The sequence below is a fragment of the Pogona vitticeps genome, chromosome 2, assembly GCF_051106095.1.
Source record: "Pogona vitticeps strain Pit_001003342236 chromosome 2, PviZW2.1, whole genome shotgun sequence".
NCBI lineage: Eukaryota > Metazoa > Chordata > Lepidosauria > Squamata > Agamidae > Pogona > Pogona vitticeps.
The window spans coordinates 160348229-160368393 of NC_135784.1; the positions used below are offsets into that span (position 1 = coordinate 160348229).

The 20165-nt window shown below is 38.3% G+C and overlaps 1 protein-coding gene across 1 annotated transcript in view; it reads right to left on the reverse strand.

Moving 5' to 3' along the window:
* SMURF2 (SMAD specific E3 ubiquitin protein ligase 2) overlaps nt 1-20165 on the reverse strand; it is a 115685-nt gene that overhangs the window by 60284 nt on the left and 35236 nt on the right. The gene's annotated exons all lie outside the window — the stretch shown is intronic.

The window sequence follows — 20165 nt, forward strand, 5'->3', positions numbered from 1 at the left end:
CTGATAAGGCCACTCCTTAAATATCTCACTTTGAAAACCCTCTTAGGTTCACTATAAGTCGGTTCCAACTTGACTGCACATAATATCAACAACAATTCCTTAATAGGTGCATTTAAAATGACAACCAAATAGTAAATAATGCAGACTGCAACCCCCAATTCAAGAATTGAAGTCAACACTCTGAGGTATCCTAAGAACACCAAATGTCTGCATAACTCCATCTTCCATTGGTGGCAACCATACAAAAAATAGAATGATTTCTACATAACCATTTCATAAAAATGCTTGCATCTAACCTCCCCTACAGTCAACTTCCATTAGAAGAAGAGAAGTGAGTTGAATTGAGACTTGCGTAGCTATACTGTACATTCCTGTGGCAAAAGCTGATAGTATTTCTTCCACAACCATTCTTAACACTCATGTAACAGGATGGAACATATTAGTTCCGCTGAGTCATACTGTATTTTGTTGCAGAATCCACAGAACATGAGACTGGAATGTACATGTTCTCTAACATCATCACCCGTAGAATAGTAAACAATGTCCCCAAGCCAATTAATGTGTAAAAGTTTATGTCTGTTTGTTTAAACAAAAATTGTTTTCAATAAATTTGCTGCATTTTGAAATCAGGATACCTTTTTGTCCTAGCCAATGTGATATACTGGTACCATAAACAAACAAATAAACAAGCAAGCAAGCACAAATAAAAATTTAAAAATATTTTTAAAAATATTTTTAAAAATTATTTATTTTCCATTTATGGCAAACCACACTGCCAAATGGCAAAAGTGATTTACTCATGTAAATCAGTAGGTTGGACTCATTCCAGAGGAATAAGGGAATTCTCATTAGGGGCAGGAAGGACAGATGTGTATGTGACAACCATCTAATTTACTGAAAACACCACGGGGGGGCGGAATACGACTCATTCAATACAAGCTATTTTGGTTTTGGTTTTTATGAAGGCAAGGATTAACTTAACTTTCAGGTAGACTCTTTAGTATGTGCTTTAAGTGATGAATTTTAAGTTCAACTTTTGTTTCCATGTACCCAGAATGTTTTTACTATACTTTCCTTGGGCATGAACATGAAAGTTGATTCCTCCACAGAACTTCAGCTGTAACAAATCATGTTAGAGCAGAAAACAGGTCAAACAGAAAAATGGGAGCAGACATATATATATATTTTTAAGCACACACTTCATATGGGCCAAGCAATGCCTTTGGCTATTTTGTTTCTCTCAGCAATGCAACTATTGCAATCAAGCTCCACAGTGTAGCACTCATGTTATTAAGCAGTATCAGGGGTCACCTTATGAGAAAAACCTATCCTTTCTGTCACAGACTATTTGTATATAATGTCCTTAAATATAAAATAACACTTTAAAATATTCTTCTGTGCTTACTTTAAAGTACTGTATTATTCTGTATGAACTGAGAGTCCACAAAATATAGTTCCTTTGAAACAGCTCCTTTCTTTCCAATTCTTTTGTATTTCTGGCATTACACTCCTATCTCAGCAATTCAATAAAACTGGGATCCTAAGGTCAGGACAAAATTCTTGGGCCTCAGAAAAATGCTTTGATGCTTCGGATTCACTCTTGTGCAACTGTAAGAACAGTTTAAATAGAGTAGCAGGTACACAGAGGTAAGGACTGTATCCTCTGGAAATAAAATGCCAATTGCATGTAGAGACGTTGCCAGGAGTCTTGTGGCCTGTTTGGTTTGTTCCAAAAACTGAGCAACAACGTTCCCAAGATAATCTGAAATATTGCTGTGCAATAACTTGTCATGTCTGAAGAACAAGAAACGCCTTTCCTTCCAAAACACCAAAAAGCAAAACCATAAATTATTATGGAGATTACACTATGCTTGCACAGGATCCATCCACTTCTACGAAAGTCGGACCTGCAGGACTTCTCTACAGTCCTGCTCAGAATGTATAAAAGCACAGTAATAGGGATGTGCACTAGCAACAAAATTTGGATTCAAACTTCAGATTTGGAATTTGAGTTCTTCAGATTCAGAATTCAGAATTTTAGCATACAGAATTTCAAGATATATAGAACTCTGTTACATTCAGTAAGAAAACTATACGGTCATTATTATCACCTTTAATAAAACACTAACAGACAAAACATTTTAAAAGATCTCCCTGTGTCCTCTGACACTTTCCCAGTGATTATGCCAAACAAAAAGAGTGCATACCAACAGTCAGCACTACCTAGCTATTAAGAAAGGACTGGAAAGGTTATATGATTGAACCATGAACAGTGGGAATGCCAGCAGGAAACGGGGAAGCTGAGGACAGGTCGCCCTACGGAGTGAACAAATACCCCAGATAGCACTGGTAGGCAGACTGGAGGAGCAGCAGCCTGTGGTGGGCGGGAACCAACAGCATGGGGCACAGTACGGTTGAGTGAGCAAGCATAATCTTGGAGTAGAAACAAGCAGGCAGAAAACTGAAGCATGGCCTACTGCATCCTGTGAGCAAAGTCTGCCATTCTCTCTTACTTAAAGGGGACTTCAGGGAAGCCCAGCAATGGTGGGTTGACCTTAAGGAAAGTATTTTTCCCTACAGATCCAGGTCCCAGGCATGAGTGATGTGGACTGACACTGTAGCCTGCCTGAGAGAATATTTTCTCACCGGGTACGATAGCTGATGGTCAAGACAGCAGTCCCACTGCCACCTTGGTGGGACCTCTCCAGCCTCCTACTCAGCTCAGTAAGACAAGAGAGGTGGTCTCTTCTGGCTTGCAGAAAACCTGCCCTGTTGTTGCAGGAGTGAGGGAAATGGGCTCTAGAATACAACTGCTGGTACTGCTGTTTGGGGTGCTATGAACATTGCTAGTTTTTCCTGCTCTGTGTCACTAGCTGGACCTTTTCAATAGCTGCTGCATATAGTGGAAAGTTAGCTGCCAGTGCCCTTCTCTTGTTGCTGCTTAATATCCATTTCCTGCTGTTTAATTAAGAGGTCCCAGAAGGTTGCTAGAATGTACAACTCTTCTTTCTTCCAGGATTGGAAACCCCCAATCAAGAGATGCTTCAGGTCTTTGCCACCACTACCCTTGGTGCCAGAGTATCTTTAAGTTTCATTTTTCAAGAAATCACTCCAGGATGCCTGAGAAATACATTTCACTTTCACTTCTTCCTACAGCCTTTTGCTTTCAAATCTATTGAAATAAATAGGACTCCAAATATCAGGAATTATTGCAGATATCAGAACTACTGAATTTGTATTTGGATATAGTCAGAACTCTACAAATAGTATAGCATTATTCAGTGAATTCCAAATATTTCCAAATCTGAATTCACATCCATAGCACAGTATACATGCCTGGTCAAAAGTAACCCTGAGTGAGTTCAGTGGGACTTTATGAATTTAGGATTATAAACCAGAACTTTTTGACATATTCTACCTTTCACCTATTAAATTCAGACTAAGTTCTTACACGCACAATTGCAACATTCATATATCTTTGCAATCTATATATTTATTTATTTATTTATTTATTTATTGGACTTATATACCGCCCCATAGCGCTACAAGCACTCTCCGGGCGGTTTACAATTTAATTATGCAGGCTACACATTGCCGCCCCCCCCCCCAGCAAGCTGGGTACTCATTTTACCGACCTCGGAAGGATGGAAGGCTGAGTCAACCTTGAGCCGGCTACCTGGGATTTGAACCCCAGGTCGTGAGCACAGTTTTAGCTGCAGTACAGCGTTTTAACCACTGCACCACGAGGCTCATGTACAGTGTACAGTGTACAGTGGATTCTATTTCTAGTTTGTAGCTGATATTAAATTTACCACATTTCTTTCTGTGAGAGTGACAAATAAATATTCAGATCAGTTAATAGGATGGCAGCAATATAGTATGTATTTGCTATATCAAAAAATGTTTTAAGTATGTATACACCTTTCAAGATCAATAATTATCTCCACAAACAGATAATCTAAGCCTCATCACCAAACTCCTCACTTGCTCAGTGTCTGGGGAGTTATCACTTTTTACAATTCATTGAAGTTTTTTGTATTCAAGCCAGATTTTAAAAAATGAGGATATGCTACAAGTTTAAAATTCTATTTATTTAAATACATTTTGAAGCTTTAAAGGCAACTATTATAACTTTTTTTAAAATAATCTTTTTAAAGTAGGCCTGAATTTAATATAGTACTGTAACATATTAAAGCCTATTTCTATATTCACTTAACAATGTAACCTTAATCAAATAGATTTTGTTCAAGAAGGCTTTTATGGCTTCTAAAATTAAAAATTTTAAATTACAAAGGAGATCATCCATTCTGTTTACTGTTATGGAGTTCATATTCAATCCAGAAACAGGTAAGTTACCAGAGACACGAACATTAAAGAAATGTTGTCAAGTGCCTTGGCAAGACCAACTCATAATTCCATATGGATGACATTTTACAACTGTATGCTTCCTGCAATATTTTGAGGACTCAAATGTCAATGGCTCCAACAAAAATAAGGTTTTTAATTTTTTTAAAATTTCATTCAGAAATAAATTTTGCCCAATAACAACCACTTCTTGTTTCTGAAGAAATCTGAACAATTGTGTCCCACCAATGCAATGCCTATATTAACTTCATAGCATCCCCCATTTTGTTCAACGGAGCTTCTTCAGACATGTGCACAGGTTTGAGAAAGAACATAGGTATAACAAAAATATCCATGTTCCTTATATATGAAATTCTGCATTGCATGTGACATGTTCACATACAACCAAAGTTTTTGCATTATGTTCCTGGATTGTATAGCAGCTTTTTAAATTGCAAGTACTATGCTTTAGTTGCCATAGCAACAATCTACTGCCCACACTTACTTAACACATTACCTTAAAGAAATATCTGGATCCAGACATAACTGTTCAGCAACAATAGACAAAAGAAATAAAATTCTGCAAAGACCCTCATCCTCTTGAACCAGAACAATACCACCACCTTCTTACCCAACATAGGCAAGATATTTTGTCTGGTGTATGTGAAAATCACTGGTAACATATACAGTGGCTGAAATCCTGTTACATAGTTTTGTATGCTCATAGAATACTGAATGCAGTGGATGCAATTAAGCAAAAAAAGTATTTTTATAAACAAAATTCAACATGGCTACTATGAATCCAACACAACTTATATGGTACAGATTTTCAAAACTGGAAAGAAACCACAGTCCTCCATAATATTGCTAGACTAGATTTAAAGGCTTAGATTTTCATGCATTCGAGCAGAAAAGAGGAAGACTAAATATGAGGCGGGTTGACTCCCTAAAGAAAGCCACAGCCTTGAGTCCACAAGGGCTGAGCAGAGATGTTGTGGACAGGACACTTTGGAAATAACTCATTCTTAGGGTCACCATAGGTCAGAGGCAAATTTACAGTCCATAACTACACCAACAAACCAGGATTTCCATTAACACTAGCCAGCACTGCCAATGTAAGGAATGTTGTGAATGGCTGTGGATATCTCACTTTGCCCATTTGTATATTAAATAATTTAAGTAGGAATCACTGGATGCTAAAAATGCAGAATCTATACAAAGCATCTTTAGTACAAGGACTCGTATTCTTCACAGGGTAGGAATATCTTACTTAAGCTTTCAGAGCATAGCATGAGAAGAACAAAGCAGTTAATGGCTAGAACCCTACTGTCAATTTACACTTGTGTAATGGAAAAAATATAAGTCACAGTGGTAAACTGCCACCCATTTAATGAGGTGCTAGTTGCATTACTGGGCATGCAACCAGGAACACAACCAGCACCTTATTAATGAATGGCAATTTGCCACTGTGACTTACACAATTTCCCTTAAACAAACATACATCAACAGTAGGATTCTGCCAATGAATCTTATTATGGACCCAATTAAGGTTCCTCCCCCCCTCCCAATTCTCTAGAATCTATATTTCCCAGACAAATGATACTTCTATTTAGAATGTTCTGACTGACAAGCAAAAACTGCATGAATACCTAGTAAAATCACAGGAACTGTGAGCACCTCAGTACTTTGTTACAAAAAACAGGATACCTTCAACTCTTCTGAATCAAGTGATTCTTTGTATATTAAGTTTCTGGAAAGGAACATGCTGCCAGCACAAAGCAAATGCCCTGTTTCCACCCCTCCCTCAATGAGTGAATTTGTCTTGAGAACAATACAGGTGGCCACCTTTTCATGAACTCCCACTCTAGCCTAATATCTGTAGCTGTGTTCTCAGTCATTGTCCCTCTACCATGTCATTCCTTTAATGTTTTCCCTAGGGGACCATCTTTACCTCCTCCAGTCTTTCTGTTCTTGGGCCCCTGCTATTTTCTTTGTAAACAGTATCCCCCAGTAACCTTTTAAACCCAAGTGATCTAATTCCATCTGTATGCAGAAGATACTGATCTGTCTTCAATTCAAGATTTTGACCATTCTATGCTCATCTTCATTTCCACTATTTCCATACAGATATTACCTTCAGCTCACATACAGTATTTGTATTTATGCACAAATATATGAGCCGAATAAATATGTAATAAAAATGTGAGGAACCACCTTCTGGATAATAGTAAAGATGCAACTAGTGATGAATCCTGTTTCCAACAATGGCCAATCAGATGTCAATGAGAAGCCCTCAAGTACCGCTTAAAGGCAACAGCGTGGTGGGACAACTGTTTTCCAGTATCTGATATGCTCCTTCTTATCCTAGAAGTACATACACATACGACTGGTAGCTACTGAAATTTTTATCTTCCATAATAATATTTAACACATTTTTATAGTTGTCTACTTCAGTAGCCATCACGACATTGTGTGGGGAAAAACTGCAAGCATAAAACATGAAAGCATTAGAGATGGAATGTCTGGATTTTCTGAACTACAACTATCATAACTCTCCATACCTTACCGACATCTTGCAAATTCTTGAATGAGGTACATCTAGAAAGTCCTCAGTTAGAAGGCTTTTAGTCTTAGTTAGGCCAAGCCCCCACTCAAGTGTTCTGTTCCTGCATCAGTGTTTAGATGGGAGCTTTCTTTCTGAGCAGGATGCTCAAGCACTCCTGTTAGCAACCAATCAGAACATGGGGGGGGGCGGGAAGCATGAATTTTGAATCTGTCAAAAGGGGATCTAGTGAGGCTTATTTTTTGCTTTGCCATTCCTTGTGGAATTACTAATACCCTCCATCTTGGATTGCTGCCAACCTGACTGCAGACCATGGTTCCTCCATCTTTTTTTAAAATTTTATTCATGTCTAAACATACAAACTTAAAAAACATTAAAAATCTAACAAATAAGTACCCCCCCCCCCAAAAAAAACCCACAACTAAACATCGCTCTTTCCCCTGTGGATCAGAGATTTCGCCACTGTCTGGTCATCTGAGTATCTTCAAAGGATTCCAGTGAGCACTGGTTTGCTATAGACTAATTTCCCCCCTAAATTCCTGTCTTTTTCTGGTTCCTCCATCTTTAATTCTTTCCTCTTTTTCATTTGTTTCTCTTAGTTGTTTTTTAGTGTGTGAGATGTTTCTTCTTTGGAGCTTTCCTCCTTGGAAATATTTTTTTTAATTTCTCCCCCTCCTCTTTTTTTGTCCTTTGTTTTCTTGGATTATTTGTGCTGCTCCTTGATCTTCTGGCCTCAAAGAAGAGAAAAGAAGGAATCAAGTGTTATGAAAAGAAAAATCCCTCCAAATACTAGAGTACTGGTTTAGGGGAGATTTTGATTGTATTGCCTTTACTGATTTTTGGAGAGAGAAAGAGACTGAGGTTATACTGCTCTTTTGAATGTGACAGTATAAGATAGTGTCTACACAGGTCTGATTATTATTTTTACCTCTCATGTACTGTTGATGCTTTTGATGTATATTGAGTCTCTATTGCCTTGCGTCTGTTTTTAGAACAGTTTTTAAGAGTTCCCCAGGTTTCTGGATTATGTCATCACAGATAGCAGGAAAAGAGGAAGATGAAATATGGGGTAGATTAAATCATAAAGGAAGCCACAACCTTCAGATTACAAGAGCTGAGCAAGGCCATTTTGGAAGTCACGCCATCACAGAGTCGCCAGAAGTGACTTGATGGTATGTAACAACAAGGGTTTCTGGAGTGCCACAAAACATGAATGGGGAAACAAAATACTAATGACCAAAAAGAGGCTTTACCCTTCTGTATAAGACAGAATGGCTTTTTAATGCAAAAAAATACAAAAACGAAACAGGCATTCCCCCAAAGAATGCAAAATTAAAAAAAACAATTTTGCCATTACACCTCCCTCGCAACAGCCCTTTAAATATTTGAAAATGGTCACTCAGTCTTTCTTCACTAGACAAAACATCCCCAATTCCTTTAACCATTCTTTGTGGAGTGGACTTCCAAAGTCATTATCATCCTGGTTACCTTCCTCTAGATATGTTCTAACTTCTTGTTATCCTTCTTAACTTGGTACTCAAACTGGACAAAGTATTCCAGGCCACCAATGCAGAATATAGTGATATTGTTACTTTCCTTTATTTAGGCACTATACTTTGTTGATGCAGCTGAGCATCACCTCTTTTTTTTTGCTACTAGTGCATCACACTGTTGACTCATGTTTAGCTTGTAGTCTACTAAGATCCCTAGATTTTCTCCACACGTGTTACTGTCAAGCCAACTGTCTCCCATCCTATATTTATACATCTGATTTTTTCCTGCCTAAATACAGAACTGCATATATATTTTTTGTTGTTGTAACTCCTTTTGTTTGCTTTGGCTCAGTCCCCCCAAAAGAGATAAGATTAGTCTAGCATGACTTGTTTTTGAGAAACCCATGCTGGGTTTTAGAAATCACATCATCCTTCTTAAGTGCCTGCAGACTGACTCTTTCATGATCTGTTTTAGCATCTTTCCTGGTATCAGTGGCAAACTGAACAGTTAACATTTATCTGGATCCTCTTTCTTCCCCTTTTTGAAGATGGGTGTGATATTGGGTCTCCTCCATCCTCAGCAATCTTAACTGTTCTCATCAGTTCTCAAAGTTTATAGATAGAGTCTCTGCTATTACAGTCACAAACTCTTTCAGTACCCTTGGATGCACTGGACTGGAGATATGAACTCATTTAAAACAGCTGGGTTCCCAAACCACCTCTGTTCCTATTGTGGGCAGCAGCTCTCTCCTTTATGCTATTTGCTGCATATCTTGGGCACTACCTTCCTTCTGAGACGAGAGAGAAGCAAAAGAGTTCTGCTTTCTTTCTGTCACTTGTTACTATTTTCTCAACCTCTCCACACAGCAAATCATCTCTTTATCTGTTCTGCTCTTCCTCTAAGAATACCTGAAATGCCCCCCCTCTTTTTTTGCTATTTTTAACATCTCTTGCAAGCCTCTCATTCTCAGGTTTTGCCTTCCTAACTTCACTGGCTACATGTTTTTATACTCCTCCTTCATGATACTCTCTCCTTCCATTTACTGTAAATGCACCCTTTAAAACTTAGCTCACCTATAGGCTCTTTATTCAACTATCCCAGCTTTTTTTACATTTCTCCCACTTTAGGAATATGTGACTGGGCATTCAGTATCTTATCCATGAGAAACTCCCATCCTTCTGGGACTTCTTTCTCTCCAAATATTTCTGTCCACAGGATCTCACCTAGTATTTCCTAAAGTGTAATGAAATCAGCTTTCCTGAAGTCCAAAGTATGTGCTGTACTGCTCTCGACTTTCCATTTATAACTAATTCCCAAAGCTTATAATAGACTGTTCCTTGCATTCAACACCACTTTACCACTGAGTCTGTGCCAGATGTTAAGAGCAGGGTCTTAAACTATTGACACCTCAGTCAGAAGTCTGAAGGTCATAGGACAGGGACATAAAATACATCAATCAACTTCATACTAAGACTCCCATGTGGGACACATGAAATAGACCTAGACAAGATACTCATTGACTGAAAAGCACTGCTTTCTTGAACATTTTGGAAAACTAGTCCAATAGTCTTTTCTCAAACTGATAATTTTTGTTCTCTTTCTTTTTCTTTCATGTAAACTTCTAAAATGCAGGTCCAGGATAGAAAGGATACAATTATCTTTCACAGAAATACAGAAGAGACAACATGTGCACTAAACTCTTGTTTCGCAAAAAATAAATAAATTAAAAAGTGTTTTCCTATTAGTTACGTATCTAGTTCTACATTTTTGGCTAATTTTTAAACCAAACTCATTTTTTATTGTTGAGACTACAGTGATATTGTGGCAGGACTGGACTTTATAGCCAGTTAAAGAAGTAATGGCTGGCTAATAAGTATGGCCAGTCATAATTTGCTGACCTCTGTCAAAATATTCAGATCTTCAAATCAACTAAAACTAGTCTCAATTTGTTTCAACATGCAAATTATTCAGTTGGAAGAAGACAGTCAGCTTCTCACTAACAGAATAATTCTATCACATATAGATTCATTGCTTGCTCACTGTTAAAAATAATCAGAAAATCCATACAATTTTCAAAGTCATACTCTAATACAACATGCTTGCATTTTTCCACTTCTCTGCTATAGCTGCCACAAGAGCACACAGACCTCTGGTAGTGTGTGTTAGGTAAGGTAAAGGTTCCCCTTGACAATTTTTGTCCAGTCATGTTCGACTCTACGGGGCGGTGCTCATCCCCATTTCCAAGTCACAGAGCCAGCGTTTTGTCCGAAGACAATCTTCCATGGTCACATGGCCAGTGCGACTTAGACACGGAACACTGTTACCTTCCCACCGAGGTGGTACCTATTTATCTACTCGCATTTGCATGCTTTCGAACCGCTAGGTTGGCGGGAGCTGGGACAAGCGACGGGCACTCACTCCGTTGTGTGGATTCGATCTTACAACTGCTGGTCTTCTGACCGTGCAGCACAGGCTTCTGCGGTTTAGCCCGCAGCGCCACCACATCCCTCTAGGGTAGTGTGTTTTACATCCCATCAAATTGGAAACAACTTATAGCAACCCTAATGGGGCTTTAAAGATAAATGAGAGATATTTAAAGAATGGTTTTACTAGTATCTCCCCAAATAGGTTTACATGGTTGATCTCACATTCAACCCCAGATATCCAAAGGCTGTCATTCTATCAACTATACAGGGTATTCTTCTAGTATTCCCCCCACCAAAAACCCTATTATACAACTGCATCTTAGAAACATTTTTCTTGAGATTCACTGACTTTTGTCCAATTTCCATTTTTTTAAGCTTCTGAAAAATGGCAACCCTATATTTGGCCCAAAGAGATCTAATTGTGTTTAATGCATGCACATCAGTGAGTTGATGTTATTTTCTTCTTCAGCAAAAAAAGTATTTTGTTTATTCTCTGTGGACACTATGGTACAAGAAAGGTATACCAATGCATCCATATTGAGGAGGGGAGGCTTGAGCTGAATTTCCTTACTTTTTATAGTGTGTACCACCAGCCATAACTTTTTTACTTTAAATTGAAAGTTTTTTCTTTGCAGAATTTCCCTGTTTTTTGAAATAGACCTCAGTGTTAAGACTAGAAAATCTATTTTAATAACATCTTAAAGTGAGAGTTCTTTTTTTAAAAAGCCACTACATAAAAAGAAGCAGTCAACTGAAATGAAAAACCTTGTACAAAGCACACCAGTTTCTCTGAATCTCGAAGGAAACCCCACCCACTCTCAAAGGAAAGGGAGTTGCTATTTAAGCCTACATCTTAAACAGATAGGCCTTGCATATAATAAGTTTTAAATCTGCTCACTCTAGGGTATTGGTGTATTGCTCAAAGTCTTCCACTGTGAAACATATCACAGGGGTTGTGTTCCACCAAAATTCTGCCCTCCCCAGGTAGAAGGAGATCTCAAGATTTCAGAATAAGCAGATCTGAGATAGAACTGCAACATCACTGAATAAATGCCATAACAGAAAGGTTTCCAAAAAGGCAGGAGGGAACTTATTGCCACAGTTTCTTTCTATGGGGAAGACAGAATGAAGTATTTTACCAATCATAATTACTTGGTGGCTGGTGCTGCCATGTAATATTGAACTCAATCCTGAAAGAAGGAGTGACATTCCTGTGCCCAATAATTGTCCCAGAAAGGGTATTATACAATTTTATATCCTCAGCACTTTAATGTCTTCACACAAAAATTAAGGAAACTATTTTAAAAGGAAGGAAAATTATTACAGTCTCCCCTCACCTTCAATAAAGGAATCTGAAACATTAAAGCTGCCAAAATTCATAAATATCAAAGCTATCATTTAAATAAAACTACAGATTCAAATTTTATGTCTGTGACTTTTTGAAATAATAGGTAAACGTAAAGGTACCCCTTGACATTTTTAGTCCAGTCGTGTCCGACTCTAGGGGGCAGTGCTCATCCCGTTTTCAAGCTGTAGAGCCAGTGCTTGTCCGAAGACAGTTTCCGTTGTCACGTGGCCAACATGACTAGGGAACACCATTTTACCTTCCCACCGAGATGGTACCTATTTATCTACTTGCATTTGCATGCTTTTGAACCGCTAAGTTGGAGGGAGCTAGGACAAGTGATGGGCGCTCACTCCGTCACATGGATTCGATCTTGCAACTGCTGGTCTTCTGACCTTACAGCACAGGCTTCTGCGGTTTAGCCCGCAGTGCCACCACATCCCACTTTTGGAAAACTAGATGAGCTTAAAACAATTTTCAGTTGTTTGAAGCCAACTTTGCTATTTCATCCCTCTTTCCCAAGTACAAGACACTGAAGCAGAGTGGATAAAAATCAATGATTTTTTAAACAGTCAAATTGATTTCAATCATGATTTAAATCACAATTTAAATTTAAAAATCATTGTTATTTAAATTGTTAAAAATTCATTTTTAAAAAAACTAGCATAAGCTTACCCTCTTATCAACACCAATTAACACAAATTTATTTGATTACAAATTTTGGCAGTGGCAGCATTGTGGGTATATTGGGAACTTCATGGTGCCTGCCAACCACATGTTGCCAACCTCTGCTTTAAGTACACACATGCCCTCAGACATACCCTGGCTAATGACAGCTTGCAAGCCATTAGATGCAGTGGCAAATCAAACTCAACAAACATACAACTGACTCCACATGAGACCAAACAGTCTGGAGTAGCCAATTTATCTCAGGAGTCATAAAGCTTTAACACAAGACACATTTTGGGAAAGCACCCCATTTTTTGTACTGAAAACTTAACAGCTTTCTCTCTCAAGCCCTCACTGAAAATGCTGTTTTGCCAATTCCTTTGTTGCAACATTTCAGAATTTTCATGCATGTCAGAGCAGTCAAAGTAGAGTCAGAGAGAGAGAGAGAGAGAGAGAGAGTACAACCAAATATAAGTATTTAAGAAGCAATTATTAACATCCTAGTTTGCCCTCTCAGCCTCCCCTTCTTGACATATGTATATTTTATGTCATTTTGCTCTATATCTTTTGGTATCTTGGCTCTTTGGGCTTCAAAAAAGAAAGAAAAAAAGGAATTTCACATCTAGTCCTCACAGCATTACGCCTTCATCTCCAAATTAGGACAACACAATATAGTACTGGGATTACTGACAATCATTTTGTGTCCAGGTAAATTTTTATTTGCTACAGGCAATCAGCAAACTCTATATCTGTTTTAGTGATAGCACTCTGCAAAACTAAAACCTTGCAAAAGCCTACCAAAAGATTATGTGTAGTAGAAATATTTTGCTAAACTTTTAATTGAATAAGTGCTATTTTTCTTACATTTAATTTAGTAGACTGGCCTTTATTACTCTGGGGTTAAATGGCTATACCAAACATCTGTGTAACAGTTCCTTTTCAGCTTAAAATGGAATGAGACTAATATTTTTGAATTAGCACACTTCAGATTTTTTATATATAGCATTTCAACATAGGAATTGATCATGCAGCCTTAACCATTTAACATGATCATAGAAATATGTCAAATTTCTAGGAGCTAGCACTATAATAATAATCATGTGCCTTCAAGTCAATTCTGACTTGTTGCAACTTTTTTTAGGGTGTTGCTGGTAGAGCATAATCAGAAGTGGTTTACCATTCCCTTCTTCTGGGGGTGCTCTCAGATTGTGCAACTTGCTCATGGCTACACGGGCTGGCTCTACTCAGAGCAGGCATACTGGAGAATTGAAGTCTCAACCTCTGGCCCCGCAACCACTGAGTTTTCCGGCAAGCCCAGCACTATAAAGCACTAATAAAATGCTTACATTTTTAGGCACCAGGATACTTTTTTACAAACATGACAACTAGGGCCCTTTAAGTTTTCCGGCACCAAAGAAAAGTGAAATTTGCATAGCATCAATAGTCCTTACAACTATCTTGCCTTCAATATGATATTACCCAGCTTGCTGGGGGGGCAATGTGTAGCCTGTATAATTAAAAAATTGTAAACCGCCCGGAGAGTGCTTGTAGCGCTATGGGGCGGTATATAAGTCCAATAAATAAATAAATAAATAAATAAATAAATAAATAAATAAATAAATAAATAAATAAATAAATAAATAAATAAATAAATAAATATCTCACTGCTTAAGAGCAAATGTTGACTATATTCCTACATTATATAAACAAATGTATCATTTTACATCAGAGTAGTGTCGCTTTTTTCAAGGACATCTAGTTTTTCCATTCAAAATCCTAGAGTAATGACCAGGGTGGTTACTACCCAATCTGATTTAAATAACGATTTAAATTTAAAAATGAATTTGTTTAAATAAAAAAAGTTACAAAACATACAGAAGTATCTAACTGAGAACCTCCAATGGATCTTGCTGCTTCTGCCAGAATCAGTGATTTCCCCCCTTCCTTGCACTCCAAAACTCTGCTCTGGAGGGTTGGAAAATCCTCCAGAATAGGTTTTTGGCACCACAGAGGACTGCATTAGGAGAGGTAGAGGAATAATTCCTAGTTCCATTGCTAAAAGTACCCCACTGAATCTTTGGCAATATGGCTGAACTACAACATTTTTTGTTATTGTAGTTACTGATCTGCAGATGCAATAAATTCCATGCTAACAGATGTTAGTCCTCTTCAGTCATTACCAACCTGGTTGTTATCAACACACTTGCAGAGGAGCAATTACTGCCCCATCCCATCACCACTTTCTCTACATGGACAGCAATGCACTCTATCTTATGTGTAAAGCCTACATACGAGCTTCATAACTGCTGCTCTCCATATGGACAAAGCAACTTCGGAGAAGGGGAAAGAACAGTCAGTCCTCTCTGAGTTGTACTGATAACAGCCAGGTACATAAAGGCTAAATATAGCTAACATTGCTACAGAAAAAAAAAATCTGTTCCATAATTAAGACCATGTTTTCTAATTCTCTGGCTTTCCGGTATCATCACCAGGAAAAACTGAGGCTAGCCAATAGCTTCAAAGCAAGATAACAGACCATCTAATTATCCAACAACTTGGTTACTTATAGTACGTGTTTTAGAACTGGCAAGGAAAAGGGCAAGCAAAAAAGGTACACTATACAATTCACACAAAAGTTCAGCTTGGGACAGAGTACTTTTATTACCAAAAATAATACAGTATTGTATTAAAAGTCATTATTACAGTTTCACCTGATTGGTTCCCAGCATTATACAAAGAATATGGTCATTAAAAATAAGTCCCATCTGTCGAGACACAATGCTACACTGCTGTTAACATGTGTTGCACTGATAATAAGCAGAGTATGCTTTAAACTGAATAAATTTCCCACATGCTCTGCTGCCACTTGCTAAAAATTCCGTCTCCTCCTCCAAAGTCTGGTTACATTCCAATTACACTGCTGACTGGAATGAAACTACTAGGGAGGGGTTCAAAAAACAGAAAATTTCTATTTCAAAAACACTTCTTTTGAAATCAAAGAAATAAAATTGGCTGTTCAAACACATTGATAATTTATTTGACAGCACTTGGTGGCATTTGATATCCTCTATAGAAACATTTCCTTGGAATGAAAACGTAGGAACAGCACACAGAAAACCAACTTGTTTTCTTCAGTACTTCTACTGAACCTCCCATATTTTTGCAGGACTGCTGGCATGCTACACAGCAACTTACATTTTTGTGTAATTTGCCTTCCAGAATGTACCACAATTCCAGAGAAGAGATATTTTGGCCATAATTGTTTGCATAATGTCTGGCAAAAATGGAATTAAGAGTTATTTGAACATTATCCATCTCCCAAATGCAGAGGTTTTCCTCCACCCCAGGCAACATCATGACAGAATCTTTTTTTGCTAGATTCCTGTTTAATTACTATTCCTGTTCCATACTTATGTACTCGCAGGGTTCAAGACTGTACTGCAATCCTGTAAGCAGATTTTAAAAGACACAAGGGACATATTGTACAAGGAAAAGGCAGATAAAAAAGTCCTATTATGTTTACAGGATTCATTTCAGTGTTCACTGCCTTAATAGTTTTTATATTACATCATAAATTAAATTTCATAGCCATCTGTACATCAGCGTAGTTGCTGATTTTGATTTATGGAGACCCTTCTCAGGATTCACTAGATATAAAGTACAGTACAGTGGTGCCACACTTAGCGATCGCTCCGTTGAGCAACGAAATCACTTAGCGACGGGGTTTAAGCGATTGCTTAGCGATGGTCCCTATGGGGAAAATTCACTTTGCGATGATCGCGGGGAAACGATCATCGCAAAGCCCCCATTTTCGGCCAGCTGATCGGTGGTTTTAAAATGGCCACCAGAAAAACAAAATGGCCGCTCCGGGGAAGAGGAGGAACAGGCTGCCTGCTGTGTTGCCTCGCATTGGAGGCACCGAAAATGGCCGCCCCTATGGAGGATTTTTGCTTAAGGTTAGTTTTGAAGCCCATAGGAACACATTAATGGCGTTTCTATGGGCTTTTAAAATCCGTTTAGCGATCAAATCGCTTAGCAACGTTTTTTCCTAAGCGAGGCACCACTGTACTCAGAAGTGGTTTGCCACTCCCTCCTTCTGAGGGCACTTTGGGATGGTGTAGCTTGTCTAAAGCTACACAGAGGATCAAACTCTCAATGCCTGGCTACAGCCAGGTGCTACACATCACTGAGTTATCCAGCCAGCATATTAATATACTTATTCCTAAGACCGACAAGAATTAGTTTAGACTGCAAAAGTCCTAAAACTATTTTCACAGATACGTTTTCTAACTTAGCAGCCATGATGTAGTACTAAATCCACAGTGAGTGCTGTTTCTGAGTTTTTTTCTCAAGCACTTATGTCCCATTAGCACAAAGCAATTTTTCAGAGTTATGAAATTTGAGAACAGCTACTAATACAGTGTTGCTCTTTTTAAGACTACACTGCACTACATTTAAGACAACTGTATGGATAACTCCGCCCACGAGTTTCTTTGTTTTATTGCAGTCAATGAGCGTTGTGAAGTCTTGTCTTGAGAGAAAAGTCATTAAGTCCCAATGATACAGTTTGGTTGTCTGAATCCCACATGGACAAATTTAATATGGAATTGTCACAGTACAGTATACACTCCCAACCAACACATTTATGTTAAACCATAACAATTCTTAACTAAGCACACTGTTAACAGTAAACATACTTTTAATGTTCTAATAGAGACCATGGCAAATTTTAAAACCACAGAGTATACTTTAAAGTATGCTGTACATTACTTTATATGAAAGTACTGTATAGCATATGCTCGGGTTCTTCCTTTGGCTGAATTATCCTTCAAGTACGAATCTCAACAGATTGATTGAAGTCAACAATTTAAATAATGACTTAAAATCAACAACATGATACAAGTCATTGAGCTTTCCATTTATACTTCAGGATATAAACATGTACGCAAGATAAAGACTTATTTATAACTACTGAGATCCTTATACCTTAGAACAGTGGTGGCAAACCTTTTTTGGGCCCAAGTGCACAAATTGAAAAGAAAAAAAAACAGCTGGCGGCGGGCTGCTGCAGAACCGGAAGTGGCGGCGGAACCGGAAGTGGCGGTGGAAGGGGGAGTCCCAGGCATGGAGGTGCCTCGAGACCCCACTCCAGATCCACCGCCAGTGCCAGCTGCTCCAGATCCTGGCCCACCACTTCTCGAAGCACCGGCACCGCGGCTGAAGCCACCTACTGAGGTTTGGCTGCGACAAGGGGGGGGGGAGTAGCGATCCGGTGACTTATGGCTCACATGCCTGCAGAAAGGGCTCTGCGTGACAACTGTGGCACGCGTGCCATAGATTCGCCATCGCTGCCTTAGAAGATAATTTAACTGATATATTTTGCTTGATTTTTCATGGGTTTCTTGTCACTTTGTTAAAATTCAGAAATGCAGTCTTTAACCTACGTATTTAATAAGGTCTCACAGATTAAATCTTTACATTTCTATTAAATTGATTGTTTCTAAGTTATTAATCTGTAATTATTCTGTATTTATTATTTATTAATTGAGAAAAATTTGTACGCCACCCCATAAGTACAAAAGCACCATTCTGGGCAGTTTACAATAAACTAAAACAATAAATGTAAAGAAAAAGAGCAAAATAACAATCAACATATCAAGTAGACCAGCATTCACTGTTTCTTATATAAAGTGGTCCACAGAATCTCGGAATCATATCTCAACTAGTGTCAGTTACTAAACATGAACAAGACTATGAAAGTACCTGACCACTTCCCTGTTTCCCTGAAAAGAAGCCCTAGTATGACTTTTCAGGATGCTCGTAATATAAGCCCTACCCCAAAAATAAGCCCTAGTTAAAGCTGGCCCTCCACCGCTGTGCAGCAACCAGAAGATGACATGACTGTATTTGAATAAACGTAGATTGTTGTACATGAAAAAAAAATCCCCTGAAAATAAGCCCTACTGCTTTTTTGAAGCAAATTTAATATAAGACCCTGTCTTATTTTGGGGGGAACACAGTAACAAAAAGCAAGAACATGTATGCATCTATGAATTCAAGTGTATTAGTATAAACATTTTCCAGCCACCTGCCTTCTATGTTTTTTGCTATGCATGTCTATTGTTTGACAAAACAAGAACCAGCAGTAATACCACTCTTAGGCATTATTCTAACAACTCATGTTTACTGAAAGGCCCCTGAGACAGCCTCAAGTTACAACTATCTTTGTTCGGCTTCATACAATACCAAACAGCAGGCAATGGGGAGATGAACAAGCAGAAGGGACCTGTTTCTTGTAATTCACACTGTCTTCTGCCTCTCCCTTATGCATTTCCCATAAGGGATGGGACAGACAGTCACATGTTTCTTTTGCTTTTTGAGGACTGGAAGGGATGGAGACAGACAGTTTGGCAAGCAGGGGATTTGGATGACATACTATATAAGGTCAAATTCAGCTAAAAAATGTGAGATGCTGATAACATTTGGGTAGTACTTGACTTCTGCTGTAAAATTAATTTGTTCCCCACCCTGTTTGTAGTCTCCTTCTGGGCTTGTTGAGCCTAGGGAAAAGGTAATATGTAGAGCTCCCAAATAAACACACAATGTCACTGAGGTTATATTTGCTCAACAGGCTTCTCTAACCAGCAAACCAGAGTACTTAGTTTCTGGGAACAACAGAAAGGATACAGAAAAACAGGGGAGAGTCCACTTATGAGCTATATCCTGCCTAGAAAGGTTTTCCCAAGCAATTTTCTGAAGGACCCATTTGAAATGGACCAGCTACTAAGGTTTCACTCCAAAACTTCACAACCACCCCTTCCCTCACATTTTAAGAGGTTAATGAGGAACCCCTATAGTGTTCTCAAGGTGGGGTGGGAAGTAAGGTGATCATATGACACTAATAGGGTAGTAAGAACAAAAACTAATTATGGAAAGCTCTGATATGATCTTTCCGAACTGGCAGTATGGGCACTAAAACAATGAACTTCAATGCAACCAAATGTAAAGTGATGCACAGACATGCAAAAAATGCCACCTTCACACATACAGTATTGGGATTTGAAATTGCTGCAACAGATCAAGAAAAGGCCCTTGGGGTTATAGATGTTATGGTTGCTGTAGTGTAGCTTATGTACTGAAAATGGCAATCTATTCTGTGTATGACACTATTTTAAAAACCCAAATATAACTGGAAAAGGAACTCAAAAATAAAATTCTCAATGTAAAATATTATATAAATCCATAAAACAAATCTGTATCTAGAACAGTGGTCACCATAGCAAAAAACCAACAAAACCAGAGAGTGTAGGGCTGAAGAACATGC